This window comes from Patagioenas fasciata, chromosome 4 (assembly GCF_037038585.1).
Source record: "Patagioenas fasciata isolate bPatFas1 chromosome 4, bPatFas1.hap1, whole genome shotgun sequence".
NCBI lineage: Eukaryota > Metazoa > Chordata > Aves > Columbiformes > Columbidae > Patagioenas > Patagioenas fasciata.
The window spans coordinates 25,333,824-25,352,011 of NC_092523.1; the positions used below are offsets into that span (position 1 = coordinate 25,333,824).

General features: G+C 40.6%; 1 protein-coding gene across 13 annotated transcripts in view; it reads left to right on the forward strand.

The window, feature by feature from the left end:
• The first annotated feature begins 11,136 nt into the window (after positions 1–11,136).
• The window catches only part of N4BP2 (NEDD4 binding protein 2), a 43,257-nt gene continuing 36,205 nt past the window's right edge, over positions 11,137–18,188 (forward strand). For 5 of the 13 annotated variants that reach the window (XM_071807400.1, XM_071807397.1, XM_071807403.1 and 2 more), the window contains exon 1: positions 11,840–18,166. The gene's annotated coding sequence lies outside the window, so the exon portion shown is untranslated. Of the gene's footprint in view, positions 11,255–11,835; positions 18,167–18,188 lie in introns of those variants that run through there. The other 8 variants (XM_065836950.2, XM_065836952.2, XM_065836953.2 and 5 more) reach the window with 6 other exon arrangements.

Here is an 18,188-nt window from a genome sequence, read left to right on the forward strand (position 1 = left end):
GTTAGTTCATAATCTATTTTTATTAGTTAAGTAAAATTGCTTTATTTATGGCATATTCAAAAATAGCCTGTATTTTTCATTAGCCTTTTATTGGCTCTCTAATACTTGCTGCACAGCAGAAGGGGTTGTGACAAAGGGCATTATGTCATCAGCCCAAGGTCACTTGAAAGGAATCAATTTCAAATTCAACTTTTCCATTCTGTAAAGTCCTTCCTGGATTTTTTTTTCCCCTGTCCAGGTTGCAAGGAAATCTGCAGTTACCTACAGACAGTTGTAGTAGTAGCATATTGCCCTATATGTTTGCTTGATATTTTTTCAAATAACAGGGAAAATTTGAGGAATTTCTGAGTGTATGGGACTGCTTAAAGGAAATACCGCTGAGGAAATTGGTGAAGTTTGGTAATATATTTAGCCTGTGGTGGCTGCCTACTGGAGGGAAGACAGTACGAGTGAAGTCTCTCCCTTTGTTGCATTAGATGAGGACAGTCCTGTGTTTGGTTAAAAAATGAGAAGACGGGTGGTACTAACAAATCCTGATTAAGAAGCTCCTTTGTGAAAAGTATCAATTGTATTTGTGATGCTGCTGTTCCTAATTCTTTCACAGAATCGCTGCTGCTTGCAGTAAATAATGATGTGAAACATTACAAATTAATATGAACTTGGAGTTTACCATTATGGTCCAAGAAAGATGTTTGATGAATGGATGTGCAGTCTCAGAGCTGTCCTGTAACGATGGGGTCATTTTGTGGTGATGGATAGGTATGTGGTGTACTTTACAACTTAAAAAGGGGTTGCATTTATCAAACTCAGGGAAGCATCAAAGTGTTTGGGTATGACTCTGAGCAATAGAATCATCACAATTTGCCTTTGAACAAAGTCACGAAATATATTGATCATATAGGTTTATGTTGCTAGGAAAGCAACTAATGATTCAATCAATATGTTTTGTGAATGGCTTGAGGGGATAATCATTAATTCACCATTTTGAAACTTGAATATGAAAGTTGGTATTTCAAACCCTTGTAAAGAACAATTTGCATTTGAATTCACCAAATAAAATTACTTCTTTGGATTGTGCAGCTCTGGTCACTTCATCCTTAACAGTTCTACTTCAGTGAACACACTGGATGTTTGCGTCCATGCAGGTCATCTGCCAAGGTGACAAAGGAGCCCACTGACATCACCGTGATCCAGCAGCAGGGAGTACTGAGTATCAGTGGAAGATTTTCTTAAATTCAGAGTATGTGGCAGCAGAGAAGGTAACTAAGGTTACTTGAGCAAGTACTTGAATGGGTGGTTAACAAAGAACACAAGGAATTGGTGTCTAAAGGGAGGACAGGCTATCAGGTATTGAGTAGACAAAGCCAGAAGTAGGCTAGACAAGGCAAAAGCAAATAGAGATATGAGAAAAGCATAGTCTTGATACACATGAATGCTTAGTAACACAAAGCTGTGTTCACAATAGTCAGATTTCTAACCAAAAATTCTCCATGATAGAATATAAAAAAGTTCATGATGGTAGAGTGATGGCTGAAGGTGATGATATTAAATGCCAGCAGAGGGATTACTACTTGTAAAGTAGACTGGTATGTACACACTTACAGTTTCACCAACATCTAATACCACTATTTATATCGTATCTGAATTTGGCAAGGCAGCTCATGTGTACTCTGTGTAATATGCTATAATATAACTACACTGTACCAAGCACATAAATGCTTGCTTTCTCAAGTGTATCTGTGTACTGTTCTTCTTATCTTCCAGACACTGCATACTTATACCTAATTTATGTTTTCAGGGAAGTGCACACTAAAATTATAAACTTTATCAGAGACCATTAAAAAGGCAGAATAAGTCTTTTGGCCAGCATGTGAACATTTAAGTTACTACTTTAGATGTACTCAGGTTTTTGCTTATGAAATGCCGTTCAGATGTATTTAATCAATATTTTTTAAACTCCCTTCAAGATCTGCTCAGCAGCTGCCTCTAATCCAGCACATGGAGAAGAAAATGTGAGTTAACCAGGTTTTTCATCCATTTTCAGTATCATTTAGCTTGACACTGCCTGGATGCACTGTTAGACATGTATCCTTCAAAAACTGTAACAATATGTTCTCTCACACAGCTTCATAGTAAAAAATATGTAAATGAAAAAAATATATTGACAAGTCTATCAGATTCTGAATATAGTAAGAGAGAACAGAACAATGTTACTTCTAGGGGAGAAAAACTTTATCTAGCAGCAGTAGGTCCTTAAATCCCTTAAGGAAGCAGCTTCATATAGCAAGTAGATCACACTAAAGGAAGTACACAAATGCTGACATAATCTATGAATAAAAAAAAACCCCGAGGGCTTTGTCATTTCCTGAATATAAGCGAATTTGCAGCACTATTTAGTTTGTCTTACCAAAGCCTTATTTTGGTGTTTGTCTCTGTGTTCCTTTCTAAAAGGTTTGCTCCTTGGCCTGTTGCCAAGTATGAGAAATGGGAACACAAGAACAGGTATGAGTGAACAGCAGAAATGGGAAGGAGCAAAGATGAACACGTGGTAGAGAATCTGCAGCAAACAAAAAATGCAGAGAGAGAACATGAAATAAATAGCCCTGGGAGAATTGCAAGTATATTTAAATATCATTATTTGTGATAAGTAAGTACAATTTTGCTAATTCAAACTGAAATGGAGAAGCCAAATTCTGAAAACAAAATTATTAACTGTTCTGTTATATATCTGAAAACTAGTTACACCTACAATTCATACTTACGTAATACAGAGGCTCCTTTCAAATTCCATTTTGGCTTTGCATATTTGGAAGCTGCAAAAATCTTTCCTAAAACTAGCTGAACAAACTTGAAAGAAGATTTTTTAAAAAGAGAGAATGTTGTTATAATTCAAAGTTAAAAGGGAGATGATTGTAGATTTCTTTTGCCACTGCTTACATATGAAGGGGAGTTCAGGTCAACTGGAGAGCTACATCAAACTACATTGGAAGCTTTTGTTTCTGCGTGCATATGTCCTGCCTGCTGTTTTGATGCTCCCATGGTTAGTAAATATCTGCTGAGCCTGGGGAAGAACATATATGTGACTGTGGCTGTAGCTGCACTTGGGAGTGACACAACCTGCCATCCACAAAGGGGTGAAGCTGACAGTGTAGAGTGTTGACAGGTAAAAGAAACAAGCTTCAATTACAGAAGTGTTGTTTGTTTTCTATTTCAATTCTAATAGTAGGTTAAAACATAATCCAGATAGGGATTTACTTGTGTGTGCCTTTCATCACTGCTGAATTTGAAATGTAAATGTATAACCAGCAACCATTAGGAGAGTCCCAAAACATTTGCCTTTAAGAATCACCAGAGTCACAAGCTGCATAATACTGGCGAGGAAAATAATTATCAACATGTGTACGGATGACAGGAAAACAGGCAATTTGTTCTTTTGCTGACTATTTAACCTTTTCACTTTCTGTTCTTCAGTACTATAGTTTATTCTTTGTACATGGAAAACAGACAAGTTCATAACAAACACTGATGTAAAGATAAAATTCTTACTGGGTTTTGAGGAATGCATTGTTCTCTCCTAACCATCACCGCTGCACACGAGAAGAAATCATAGCTCGGAAACAGAAAATATGAACTACTCACACCTCAATATTCTTTCAAGTTAGTGTGTTCCTTCTTCCAGGTTTTGGGGAATGTACATAGAGGACTAAAGTAATTGAAAAAGTTCAGTATTTGATCATCTATTTGAAGAAAGCTGGAACTCATTTTCTTGCTGGTTGTACCAACTGTTGTTTGGTTTGGTTTTTAATAAGTTGTCTATTGCAGATGGGCCCAGATCCAAATTGCACCACCTCTCCTGCATCCTGAATTGTGTGTGTGAGCTAAATCTGCTTACAGATACCAATCTGAATATCATGAACTGGGGCTGGGTGTAGTGGAGCTCGTTGAAGTTCTGACTCCCTTGTTTGCTAGATTTGGAATTGACATGAATTTGGCAGGTCTGAGCTAACTAATTTTTACTTACTCCTCAAATATTGGAAACTGTAGAGTCTCCTGTTACAAGGACTGACTGTCCTTTTATGTCTCTGAAGCTGTAAGGTGGTCCTTAAGCTGCATGCAGCTTTCTAAATTAGAGTTTCTTTTGTTGCTGGTGTTATTCATTGGGAAAGAATGTGGCCTCGTTTCCAGCGGCAGAGAATGTGAAATGTTAAGAAGTAGAAGTGATGGGTGGATTTGAAAGGGACCATTAAAAAAAAAAAATCAGAATTTACAGGAAAAGGAAAGAAGGCCTTGTTCCCCATTCAGCAGCAATGAAATAACCATGGAGTCGTTTCCTATCTAAATAATTAGATTCTATCATGTGACAGTTACAAAGGATTTCCTTAAAAACAAAACAAAACAGAAAAACAAAAACCAAACCCAAACAAACCAAAAAGTAGTCTATACAGCTGTTTTCAAACGCACATCACTCCCTGCTCCCTTCCCCCATCTCCTTGGCTTCTTGTTTCAGCATAAGACACACAACATGCAAGTTACTCAAGTTAGAAACTAGTTAGCAAGATTAATTTGTAAATGAGTGCTAGTGGGTTTAGACCATAACAAGTTTCCTAATTTATTTTTATAAACTGTTGGAGTATTTTGCAGATGTTCACAACAGAAGTCAAATGCAAGGGTTGCTGTAGCTAGCCAGCTGCTTGGGGGAGGAAAATTGATATTAAGCAGGATACTTGCAATATACCTGTATATTGTAGAATTTTGAAGCCATTGACTTGTGATATCAGAAAATTTTGTAAAATACACAGGTCTGGATAGGATCTGTACTTGGAAATAAGGGTTCTATGAAACTCTTTGAGGAAATGAATAAAATGGATTTTTATATTTTAAAAATCTTTTATTAATTGACAGTCATTGTGAGGTAAATGGATTAGTTAATCATTTGCGATTGGCAAGCAATTAACTTCTGGTAAATGAATTCTACAGACAATGGAGTAAAGTCTGTCTTGACAGGTAAAAAAAGCATTTGTTCGTTTAAGTTACATTAATAGATGATTGAAACTTGCCTGAAATTCGGCTTATACTTAACATTAGGTCTATTAAGAAATTCCATTTTACAGCAAGGTCCAATGCTTTAACATTTAAAAATTTCTGAATTGGAGCAAACACTAGACTCCCAAAACTTCCAGTAGAATGAAAATACTGGGTTTTGTTTAGAAGCACTGAAAAAGTGTAATTATTTTTTTCCAGTGCTTTAGTAAGGTGAAATGGCCTGTAATCTTCAACATCACAAACCCCATAAAATAGGAAAATATATGAATGAAAATAAGCCAAATTTTCAGTTGAAATAATATTACATAGTCAACAGAAAATAGCCGATAGTTTGGGTTTTTTCTTTATAATGTCCAACTAGCTTTTTCAATAAATAGTTTGTTTTCAAGTGTTTAATTCTGCATCTCAGTGTGACTTGGTCCTATTTAGTAAACCTGGGAATTAATATATTTGAGGAAATGCATATGTTTTGCTCTAAGGAAAACAGTTACTTTAGGCAATACAGAATACCTTAACGTGATAAAATCCTAATACAAGCATGGTTGGTTGTAGTTTTTACATGCTATCATGGTAAATAGTTAGGAAGATAAGATTATTTTAACCCTCTAATACATATAACATGATATTATTCCAACTAAAAGAAATGAACTTTTTTCCCTTTCTGCCTCTGCCCAATTTTTTCCTTAGTGAAGACGAAGTCCAACATAGGATGATTTGGATTTGGTAGCCACCACTTATGTTAGGGACTTGACTCTGGATAAGATTTTTTTTAATTCTTATTTTCTTACAAGGTATTTTGGGGATGGTAAAAATTACAGGAGTATCAAACATTGATTTTTTTTCTGTTCAGCTTGGTCTAATTAGTGCAGTGATATAAGTGAAATCTGATTTTTAAAAAGAATATAGATATGCAGCTTTACCATTAGCCTTGTTCTTAAACCATGTCTTAAATACCCTCATCTCTAAGATCTCTGGTAGGAGAGATCAATGCAGTTTTTAAAAATAAAGGCAGTGATATATAACATGACAGTTACAATGAAAGTCAGCTTATTACTTTTTATCATGCGCCAAGGAGGCATATTAAGCATTGTTTGTTTTTCCTTTCTGCAGATTAAACAGATCAGCATGAAATTCTGGTATCCATGAAATCTGACACATCAGAATGATAAATACAGCATAGCAGAGAAGATCCAATACAGGAATCAGATTTACCACAAATCAAAACTGAAGTGTGTGCTTATTCCAAATTCAAAAGGTCCTTGTAGCAGTGAGGCTTCTGACAGCTATATAAGCATGACCTCATTCTTTGCCTGCAGAGAAGATACAATTAAGTATAATTCTTTACTCTTTGGATTACGGCATTTACTGTCATCATCTCTTTGCATCTGCTTTCCAAGAACCCAAGCATCTTTATAGTTCATATATTCTGGCGATGTTTAGTATATCAGGTATGATATTTTATTTCTGTTCTGCAATATATCTGGAGTGTCTCATTAAAGTACAAGTACTTTAAATGAAGGCTAGTAATATGCTGCTTTAGAATGCGTTTCCACAAGAGTTTGAAAATTTTCAACTATTAATGTTCAGCAGTAACCTTTTAAACTCCTTTGATAGTTTGCTGATGGGTAGGTGACTCAAAGTACTGATTTGTTAAGTAACTTCTCAATTAATTAGTGGTAATGCTGGAATTAGTGTGACCTGGTCACCTAAAAACCTAATCCCAGTGAAAACAGCAGAGTTTTTGCTATTGTCTTCAGTGGGGCAAAAATTGCACCATGATCTAGATTTTTGCTGCTTCTGTTTTTTTCCCCATTAAAAATAAAGCTGAAATAGAGCCCTGCATAAAGGGAATTGGGCATTATTTTATTACAGATGTAGTAAAAATGTACTATTTGGAATGCAAAAATGTATATGTGAATTAAGTAACATTACTGCAGTTATACCTGTTTCCACAGTTAACTAAAGAATCAATAACTATACGGAACAGAAGATAAATATAATTCAAGTATAGAAGCCAGATGTGGAGTTCCTTTATGGAAACACCACAATTCACTATGTGCTTGACTTATATCTGGAGAGGGGTGGAAGAGAAGAGACAGTTATGTGACTTATTCCGATAACATTTATTTGTATAAAGCTTCTGTCCTTCCTCTCTCCCCCCGCCCCCTTTTTTTTTTAATAATTTAAGGAATTGAATTTCTTCTTTGGAAATCAAATTCTGGCTGAGGAAATAGTTATCTTTTGCAGTAACACAAACTCCAAGATAATAGACAAAGTAATACTAACTAGAGACACAGACATTCCAAGGAGCCAAGCTAAACATCTTAAATCAGCATTAAGGTAAATCCATTAGAAAAAAAAAAAAGAAATGGGAAAAGCTAACACTTTTTATTTCCCCCAATTGTAAATGAAACCTAAAGCAGGCCATAGAATGTTGAAGGCTCCTGAGGAAGAGGAAAGGTTATAGCATGGAGGGACTGAATCAACTTCCGTAAAAATGTGTTCTGTAGGAACTAGATGAGGGCTCTTTTAATCTCTCTGAATGATGGAAAAACCCACAATAATTTGGGGTTTTGATTATATATATTAATGGACCACAGTAAAATTCTGAATGATAATAAAAACTATACTTTTAGTTCCTGGAAAGAGAACGTATTTCAGATTTACTGCAGGCAGGCATGAATTTTTAATGCACCTTAATTTCTCAGACGTTTTCCTACAGTATTTATTATTGTATATTCAATATGGTACTGTAAGCAAAGATAAGTCTTTACAACTGACAAAGTTAAACATGTCCTTCTTGCCACAGCAGAACGTTCATCAAACCAAAAGCTGAGCTGCAAATTGTTCTTCCAAATGTAAATCTAATCTAACCTTTTTTAACTATAGTCCCTTAAAAACAACCTGAGCATAGAAGAAGGGAAAGCACCATTTGCTGAGTAGGCTGTATATAATCAGAAAGGGACTGACATTTCATTGTTTTTATGGCCCAACTCTGGTAATAATACTATTTTAATGTGAGTTATAAGCAAGAACATGGAGAAGTATTTTTTTATTTTGAGAAGGCAGCACTGTAGAAACTGAAATGGAAATCTGTTGTTAAAGCATTCAGTGAAGACCAGGCTGAACACTTGAGCCAAACAGCACACATTACATGATGTATGTTCAAGCCACTCCAAGTAAAAACAAGCCAACTGTAGACACAAGGAGAGACAAAGGAATGAAAAAAAAAAACCTACAAAACAATAGGAGGTAATAGGTGATTATTGTGGTATGTTTGAAAAAGTTGTGTGAAAACTCAAAAAAAAAAAGACCCACACATACCACTATTACAGTGATTGTAATTAGATACCAAAATCCCTCTTATTGGAAGTGTTAACTATGGTAGTGAGAAATCTGCCAGTACCCAAATTAGTCTGGCATTTTCATGGTGTCAAATACTGTAATATGTACAACTGGCAAAGAACAACATAGTTTCATGCATCAAGTGCCAGCAGCAACACCCCACTAGCAATGCAGTTTAATGGACCTGGAGTTTATCAGACTTGAGCATACTGAAAACCTCTTTTCCTCTTTTTTGGCAACCTTTAAAATACAAAGACACAGTCATTAGACTGGAATTTACATGACTTATTTTTCCAAACGTATGATTAACACATTACCAGCATCACACCCTTAAAGAAAAATGATTTTGTTTCTTATACTTGTCCAGACGCTGAACGCATGAAGTAAGGAAACAGTTTCTGGTACATGCATGAAACCATCACTTGACACCACATGCACACACAAATTCTGATCAAGACTTTTTCTCCAGATTTTTGGACATGTACTATATCAGTGTATTGAATATTTATTTCTAAGTCATAGCAAGACACAGCTTTTTTTGAAACTTACCAGCACATCCAGTGGACAAGCATGTTTATGCTTTATGTATTATATTAGAAATGTAAATATTAGTCCTGGTTCATTTAAGTATCACACACCATATTACTACAAGCACTGAAATAGCAAAGTGACAGGCAAATTATCAATGCCTAAGTAAGTTTAATTCCTAAAACATTAAATGTTTTTAATACTAATTTCAAAATTGTTAACATTATTTTGTTGTGAAATATATACACTCCTACATATAAAAACTGTGCTACCAAGTAGGCAGCACTTTGGGACTGTGATGTCCACAAGCTCCAGAGAAACTAAGCACCCGTCTGCCGTTTTCACAAGACAACTATACTGAGCTACGTGAGTTCACCTTGAAACTACCTAGTATTTGTGCACTTGCTTATTTGCGTTAAAACCAAAGGTACCCCTCTAATGCAAACAGATCGGTTCTGGTGGCAGAGGGAGTCTCCAGGCCCCAGAAGGAAGCAGCGGTGACAGATGCAAAGCTGGCTGTGACTTCTTCGTCTTTCTTGTGAAACAGCTAAGATTAGTTGTTAAATAAGCTGCACTTTAGCAGTCTGCTACAGGCCACTTCCCTCTTTGGAGGAAAATAAAGGGATGCCTGATGGTCCTTGAATGGGTTGAATCACAATGTGAGGGACCTTCGGGCTGGGAGACAACTTCACTCCCCTTGGAGGGGGTGGGGAAAATACTTCTCTTTCATGGGAGTGTGGTTGGATCTGCTCCCTGGAAGATCACACTGGGACACCTCCAGCCAACGTCCTCCTGAGGCATTGTGGCCTGATGGCAGGCAGTTGAATACGGATGTGGGGGGGAGGTATCTCAAGACAATGGTGCATGGGAAGGCACTCATCTCCTCCTGGGAATCAGATGAACAAGCAGGAAGAATTGGAGACCCTGCCTATTACCTTGCTCGGGCAGGCAGGGAGACAGAGCTGACAAGGATGCCTAGGGCTATGTAATGAAGTCCTGTTCTCAGAAATCAGTAATGGGGGAACTTCATCAGTAATTTTCCAATTGTATTTTAACGCCCGCTTGATGACTGTGAAATTTCTCAATCAGCAAACTTCTATAATATTACACAAAAGTTTCCCAGTAGAACCTCCTCAAGTGTTGAGTTTCGTGTTATTTTAAGAGTTTCACCCTTTTTTTTGGTGTTGTTTTATTCAAAATTCTTGTTCAAGTGCCTAGTTCCCTTCACGGTGGCTTCACAGCAGTTCTAATTTAAGAGCCACTTATCATCTCAGTCTATCAGAAGATATGTCTCTCTTCCTCCTCTCTATGATCTTCCATTGTCCATCTCCATCAAGTGTCTGTTGCTTGTTGTGGATAATGAAGCCTTCCCCTCACCAGTTGCTCCTCTGCAGCTCACAACTCCCGCCACAATCTCTGATGCCAGATTCCCCCCACTCAGCTTCCTCAAAAACTCATGACCTCGTTTGCTGCTTACCCACCATTTCTCCTGCAGCACCAGCCTGCACCTCCATGATTCATTCTGGCCTGTAGGAGCTTTGTCTTCTGCTGCGACAGTCAAAATTGCTTAGTAAAACAGGGCAGTGGTACCTGGAACTGGACACTCATAATTTTTGTTACAAATTTGAAACCTATCGCTGTATGGCTGATAAACTATGCTCTTCTCAACCTCTGCCATCTCCAGTTGGTTGCTGAACTCACGTACGTCCTGTAGCCAGCAATATGCCCTCTACGGGCAAGGTCTGTCTTTCCACACTGGTTTTCCCAAACCGGTAGAACCTACAGGTGAACACGTGAAGCCTTACCGGGAGCGGATTTTATCAGTAAGCACTGGAAATTTTGGCGAGGGCCGCCCCCGGGGAGCAGAGCCGCCCTCACCCGGGCCGGGCCGGGCCGGGCCTTGGCTGGCAGGAGAGGCAGCACCCCGCCCCGTTCCCGAGTTTCTTTTCCTTCTGAAATGGCCCCTTGGCGGGGGGGCAGGTGCTGGCGAGTCCCGGGGAACGCGAGAGGCAGAGCTTCCAGCCGCCCGCCCGGGGCGCCCGAGGCCGGGAGCAGCCGCTGCCCCCGCCCACTGCCAGACCGGCCTCCGAGCCGGCGCCTCGGGACGCGGCGGGTGCGGCCGGGCGAGGCGCTGCGACCCGGGCGGGCAGGGGGCGTGGAGGGGCGCGAAGCGGCGCGGAGACTCCTCCCGGGCTGTTCTTCCCCGGCCGGACGGAGAGCGGCACTGTGTCCCCGCGGCGCACGCTCCGCCCGAGCCACCCCCCTCCCCGGCCGCCGCCGAGCAGTTCACCAGTCCCTGCGGCCGCCGCCAGCGAAGCGAGCGAGCGAGCGGCGGGAGGTAAAGGCCGGCGGGGTCTGTCACGCAGCGGTGGGGAGCGGGGAGGAGCCTCGCAGTGCCCCTGCTCGCTATAGGGTGCGGGTCCACCGCGGCCTCCGTCGGCTCAGGGGCGGGGAGGCGGCTTTTCCTCCCGCCGGCGGGCGTGTGGTGGCCACCTCGCCGCGTCCTGCATGGTGGCGGGGCCGGTGGCGCTGAGGGGCCTGTCCCCAGGCGTCACTGGAGAGGAGTTGCCTGCGGGTGGGAGGGGAGGCGGTGGGGAGGGTACTGCGTGGCGGGCCCGCCCGCCAGCCGGAGGCTCGGCCGTGGGTTGCGGGCACCGCTGGCAGCTCCTGTGCGCGGGGAGGGGGCCGAGGCAGCGGCGAGTGGGCCGCACCGCCGCCGGGCTGAGGCCGCCGCTCGAGCCTGCTCTCCCGCCGGGCTTTCCCGTGGGCCTCCCGGCTGCCGCCGGGCCGCCGTTCCGCACCGTGTGGAGAGCACCGCGGGCGCGCCGCTGCGTGAGGGGCCGGCTGCCTGCCTGCCGGCCCGCCGCTGGCTCTGCCTCGCCCGGCTGCGGCCGAGGTGCCCGGGCTTCCTCTCAGAAACGCCGACTCCAACCTGGGGAGGGCGCGGCCTGCCCTGCGCCCAGATCGGGCCTCTGTGGAGGCACCGGCCGCGGGAGGGAGGGTCGGGGCTGGAAAGTTGATGAAAATGCTTTGCCGAACAGACGATGTGCATTTCCTGTGAGCTTTCAGAACACCTCCCAAAGAGCATAGACCAGCAAGATAAATTCATTTCCCGCAAAAATTAAATAAAAATATTTTTAGCATTTTAAGGAGTTGTTCGGTTTGAAGAGTGTAGAACCGCTGGAACGTGTTGACTGTGTGCTTAGGTTGCGTCCTTCATAGCACAGTATTCCCGTGTGCTTTGGACGGGGTCTGCAGTTCTGCTGACCAAGTACTGTAGGGTCACTGGGGATTTAGGGCAGCCTGATTTAACAGGAGGGGAAAAATATTGTGCTTTTACTTTTCTTAGTGTTTGTTCGAAGTGACAATTTAAGAGACACCGGAAGTGTTTTAATGCAGCAACTTGACAAAGTAGTATGCATCTCAAGTCCTTCAATCAGACCTTGCAGTTAAAAGATGAGAATAATTCACACAGAAGTTAAGCACAAACCTCCAGAAGTGTTTTGGATTATTTCAGTTAAAGCAAAAGAACTGAGAAGATAATTGGGCTACTCTTCATCCATTTCACTTTTCACTGGAATAAAAGCTTTAGAGAATCTGTCTTGGGAAGTGATTCAGGAGTTGAAGGTTAAGATACAAAATTGAAGCAAAGTACAGAAGGGCAGAAAAAGTTAAGTATGGTATACATTTGTAAGTGTAAGAGTTTCAGTCCTGATTCATCAGGGTACAGTCACCACGAGTAGAGCAGGGCTTGCTTACCTCATGTGTTTGCAGCACTTTCAAGTTGCAATAGTTTCCGTTGTCATAGATTGTGTGCATGTGAGTAGCTTGTGAAGGGAATTTAGTAATATCAAAGACCATCTTAAAAATCCTTCAGTTTCTTCTTTCTATGGTTTCTCCTATTGTGTTGTGCCTTTTTGTTTTAACCTGTGGCATTGTCTTGTGGGTTTTTTTGTGGTTTTGTTAGGATACATATATATTTTTTTTTCTTAGGAACTCACTCTATATTTTATTAACACCAGTGCATCCATTTCAGCTGGGGAAGGCACTGATGTAGAGGGAAGTGAAATTCTTAGTGTTTCAAATTGAAAATGCAATAGAATGTGACAAAAATGTTAGCTTAGGCCTGATGTTAGGGAACATCCATGGTATACTTCGAGCTGTTGAACTTTGTGATGTATGCGGCTCTTTACCTGTGACCTCGTCCATTTTACAAAAGACAATTATTTTGTCTTTAGTTAGTGTAGAAATATGTTGTAATGGAGACTTTGAAGGGTTGTAGTTCTGAGGTATTGCATGGTCTTTTGTCTTTGACTCCTACCTGTGTGCTGAACTGTAGTCTGTGCTAAATGACTGATATAATGCTTCTAATTATAATTTTAAATATAGTTCTTCTGCATGTGAATTTAGCTCTGGTAAAAGTTCCTGAATTTTACTAACTCTTGAGTTTTAGGAAGTTGCTTCCTTTGTTTTTTTCCTACAGAGGCTCTGCTACTATAAAAAGTGTTAGTAAGGCATTAATTAGCTGTCAGTTACAGTGCCTCTCAGACTTAAATAATTCCATACAAATCTAGCTGTGGTTGTGGAAGAGGTCGAGTTTTCTACCTGTTTGTTCTCATGGCTCCACTGGGGATTTTCTATCTACCAGTGGGTTGGTTTATGTAATTCATCTGTGTTCCATCAAAAAAAATTGCTTGTGTTAACTCAAACCACCATTTAAAACTATTTAAAATTACCTGGCTGGTGTTTTTTAGTCATAAAAGGTGACCTCATGTGAAGTATTTTCTGAAGGTAAATGACAGGTTTAAGCCTCTATCAGGTAAATAATGACAGTCATTTGGAGGCTGTAAAGTTTTTGCTGATGTACCTTGTTCAGGATGAGGTAATCTATCCGTGTTTTACATTAAACTGAAATTATTTTTTATGTTTTTAGTAGTTGTGTGTATGCTATGTTCACCTGGCCTAGTGGCTTCAGCAATGGAAGTACATTTGAGCATATGCAATAGATAAAACAATCCTGATAGGTCTGTGTAATGTTTCCAGCCTAGGACCTGATAGATTTTTTTTTTTTTTTTTTTTCCTCAGAGAATATTTAGGATGTCCACATGAATGGAGCTATTCTCATTCATATCTTGCTTTCTTTATGTTATTTGCTTTCTTGCTTCCTTTCTTAAGTTGTAATTTATGATGCAACTTAAATCAGTGTGAACTGGCTAAGTGCGTTTTGTGTCACTACAGTATGTTTGTGTTTGGGAAATTTTGAGTGGTTCTCATGTTGCTGTTGTATGTGGACCACCAGCAAAGTTCTCAAACTGCTTTATGTCTCCTTCCAACCTGAGTCCTCAGCTTCCTGATGTGTCCACTAGTGTTCTGAGGTCACAGGTTGATAGATAACACCATGGTGAAAAATATGACTTTTGTTTCAGCACACCTTGTGCTCTGGAAGTCAAGATATTCTCATTAGTCTTCAGTTCTTGCAAGTGCTTTCTGCACGCTCGAGTGCATCTCTATTTTGTTTCTGTATTTGAGCCCGTGCTGAAGTCCAGAAATTTCTTGTGCTTCAGCTTTATCCCAGGGTACAACACATGTTGATTTGGGGTCACAGAATTGGAAACTGTATGAGCGTGCTAAGAGGGAAGTGGCGGCTTAGGGTCACCAGAGTGCAGCACTGGGTGCATCATGGACTTGAAGGTTTTAAGTTGACCTTCAGGTGGGAAGACATTATACTGAGTTGTTCTTCATATCAGACACAAGGGACGCATGTGGAGCTGAGAAGCCTTGGGATGTGGACGCACCAGAACCAAGACCTGGTCACACTGCAGAAGCCCTGTTAGATGTCTACGTAGGTCTGAAGATTCATGCTCTGGAGTCTGAGTCTTTGGCAGCCACTTGCCTTTGTTTCCAGCTGTGTTAGAGTTGCAGCATCATCTGTAAGAAGAAAGTAAACCTGTCTTCATTTGCATCAGCAGCTAAAGCAAGCCAAGATTTGGGGAAGTAGAATTTGCATTTATTGCCAGTCCTGAGTGCTGTCAGTGCAGAAAACTCTAAATAAGTATTCTTTTTAATGTTCTGCTTTTTCTTTCTCTGCCTGCCTGTACCCATAATAATAAGCATCACCTGTGATTTTCTTTAATTCTCTTTTTTTACAGTATCTTCTCAAATTGATGAAATAATTCCTCATTCATGCTGCTGCCCTTTTTTTTAGTGCTTTCCAAGCACTAAAATAAATGGTCATCCTTTGTCCAGGTCTCAGTCACAGAAAAAACCAACCCAAACCTTAAGAAACAGAAAACAGTAATATAGCAGAATACAGTAGTAGTGAAATTAACCTCGTTGGGAGAATCTTGCTCAGCTTTATAATGTTAAATCTTCCTTTTTTTATCATCCCCAAATATTTTGTGCATTAGACTATATTGTAGCTTCTTAGCTAGATCTTGCCAGAGCTGCAATTTATATTATAAAAGATTACAAGCTATTTCCAGCAATTCAGAGAGACACCAAGTCTTGAGTTACAAGATCCAGGCACTGCTGTCTATTTGAAGGCTTTTCAGAGACAGGTGTGAAAGCTCATCTGGAGAGGATGTGAATGGAAATTCTGTTTTGCGGAGGGACTGTGGTTCTGCAGAGATGTGTTACGCTTATTTTCTGCTCTTCAGCCTGACTTTTGGACGAGTCTCTGGAAACATGGTGTGGGCAAGTCACAGCTCCATCTGGCTGGAGCTCTTTTCTCTTTCCAAACACCTCTCTTGCTGTTTTATAATGTGGAGCAGGAATATGATCTCAGGCAGGACTACTGATTGCAGGTGTGAAACTGCAGAAGCACCACTAGAACCACAAGTTGTTGCAGCTTGTTAACATTACTCTGGAAGCTGGGCATAGGTCACAGTCCAACAGCTCGAGAGCTCTGTCTCCTGGAAGATCTCCCCTCAAAGCTGAGTTTGGCATGGGCATGGGTAACCCTTACTTCAGCATGCTTGAGCAAGACTGTGAGCTGCATGGGAGGCTACCAAAGAAAGTAGGAGGGAAGCTGTAAGGGGATCTGATATGTCTAAGCTCTCCTAGAACTGAAAAGATATGTTGCGGATACTATTATTTGTTAAAAAAAAGTGACAACCCTCTCCACCTAAACATGGAAAACAACCACTTGTTGATTTTTTTCATAACTTGTCAGGTGGTGTATCTGTACAGTCCATAATCCCAAGCCCATTTCTTTTCTTGCCGTGTTCCGTGCTTAGGCCTGGAGCGCACAGCAAAAGGAAGGTGAGTATAAAAGTAGTTCCTGCCAAGCAGACCTGGTGCTGGAGGATGTGCTCACTGGTGGCTCTCCTCCACCCACTTCACTGCTTTAATCACGTGCACCCAGCTGATCTGCCTGTCTTTGAGAGTTTCTTTCTGGGAGCTTGTACTCACCTGCACAGAGGACCTCCAGCACCAGCAGCTTCCCAGCTTAAAAGGAAACAGCATGATGTGGAGTGCGACAGTTTCTGTCACCTGTCGAACACCAGACGACTGCCACTGCAGGTTGATTTCTCACGACATGGCATGTGGAGAAGAGTCCTTCAGAGTGAACAGGGCTCTGCTTTTCCTGAAAGTTTTATTTACTTCCTAAGCATCTACTTTGGATGAGTTTGTGCTGGTTTTGTACTCTTAGAACTCTGCGTGTAGTTGATGGACAAAGTTTGTTTTGTACTCCTCAAAGCAAGATATATTTTCTGCAGCTGCCTCAAAAGAATTTGTCTCTGGTTCAGGCCATACAGAAGAAGACTTAAAAATCACAAAAGTGGGAAAACTCCCTAGCAGAGCAGATTGCATAGAGCAAGTGTATTGAGATGTATGCATCCTCAGTTTCTTGCACTTTGACAGAATTTCATGTGAAAAAGTTAAAACTGCTCAAATAGCCAAACCCCATGGAACAACCAGTGGGAATAACACTGACTAGGAGAAGGAAAAGAGGAGAAAATATGCTCAAAGTGTTTTAAAAACCACTTTGTCTCTAGCTCAGTATGGATTTTCACATTAAAAAAATGAAGTGTTTAGATGGCCTGTTCTGTTGCTGGCTGCGGGCAGAAATGGAAGAACACAAAAGGCTTCCAGACTGTCTCCTTTGCTAGTTTTAGACTTATTGAGAAAAATCTACTGGAAGGCATTTCCTTTTTCCTTCCTTTTTTTTACCTTCTGGTTTTCAGACAGGGAACTCGAATGTTGTCCAAAAAGAGATGCTTCTTGTTTCATAAATACAACTAGAGAGTACGTTGTTTGGGTCTCAGTTTGATTGCATTGACTACTTTATCTTGTGCTTGTATTTAAATACTTAATTGTTTTGCTCAATTTCTGAGACTTCAAAGTACAAGTGAATTAATGTGGCAATAACCTTTGTATTTTAATGCATGTGTTAGCAGAGCCTGATTCAGAAAGCAGAAATCTGAGTAGTGGAAACAGTGTAGCATTACACTGTTATCAGGTGAACTTCAGCCTTTGCATTCTGTTCCAGGCTGAATTTGTATTCAGAGATTAAATGTTCTGTAAAATTGCTGAATGGCTTTTCAGCCTTTTCTTGCTGTGTTTTTTTGTGAAGCCACATATTAGAGAGTGGGTGAATAGTGTTATCAGCCTGCAACCTGCCTGTTACTTTGTAAATTTGGACTCTTCATAAGAAGTTCTTGCTAGTGTGAAGTACTCTGTATGTTTTGATGGTTATTCTTAATGCCTTGGAGCAGTGGAATGAAGTTAGATGCAAAATGGGAGCTGGGTTTCTCCATCTCTTATGAAGATGGCTGTAAAGTAGTTGAACCATCAGCCTGCCATGTTAGGAATGTGACAGAATGGTTTTTTCCAAATTATTAACCTGATTTAGGTGTGTATGCTCATAGGGTGGTGTGGTTTTTTGGTTTGGTTTTGTTTTGTTTTTCAATTTGCTTGAAAGCACAAGACTGTTGTAAGGGAAGTGAGCTCTAGGCTACTGTGTACCCTGGGATTAAGTCAGGCTTTGAGCAGAGCTAATGTCTTTGGTGTGTACACAGTGGATTAGGAGTTTGCAGCGATTCAGTGAACAGAAATGCAGTTTTTTAGCATCAATAGGACATTGCAAATTAGTGGTGTTTCTGTAAATAACATATTCTGATTTTGATGTACCAGGTTTTCTTTGCCTCATTCCCTACATGACAGAACCAATCTTTTCTTAACCAACATGGATATGTAAACCTCTTCAAGATGGTTAAGAACTGTGGCGAAGAACCAAGTGAAATGACAAGTGAGGAAACTTACTTTTATTG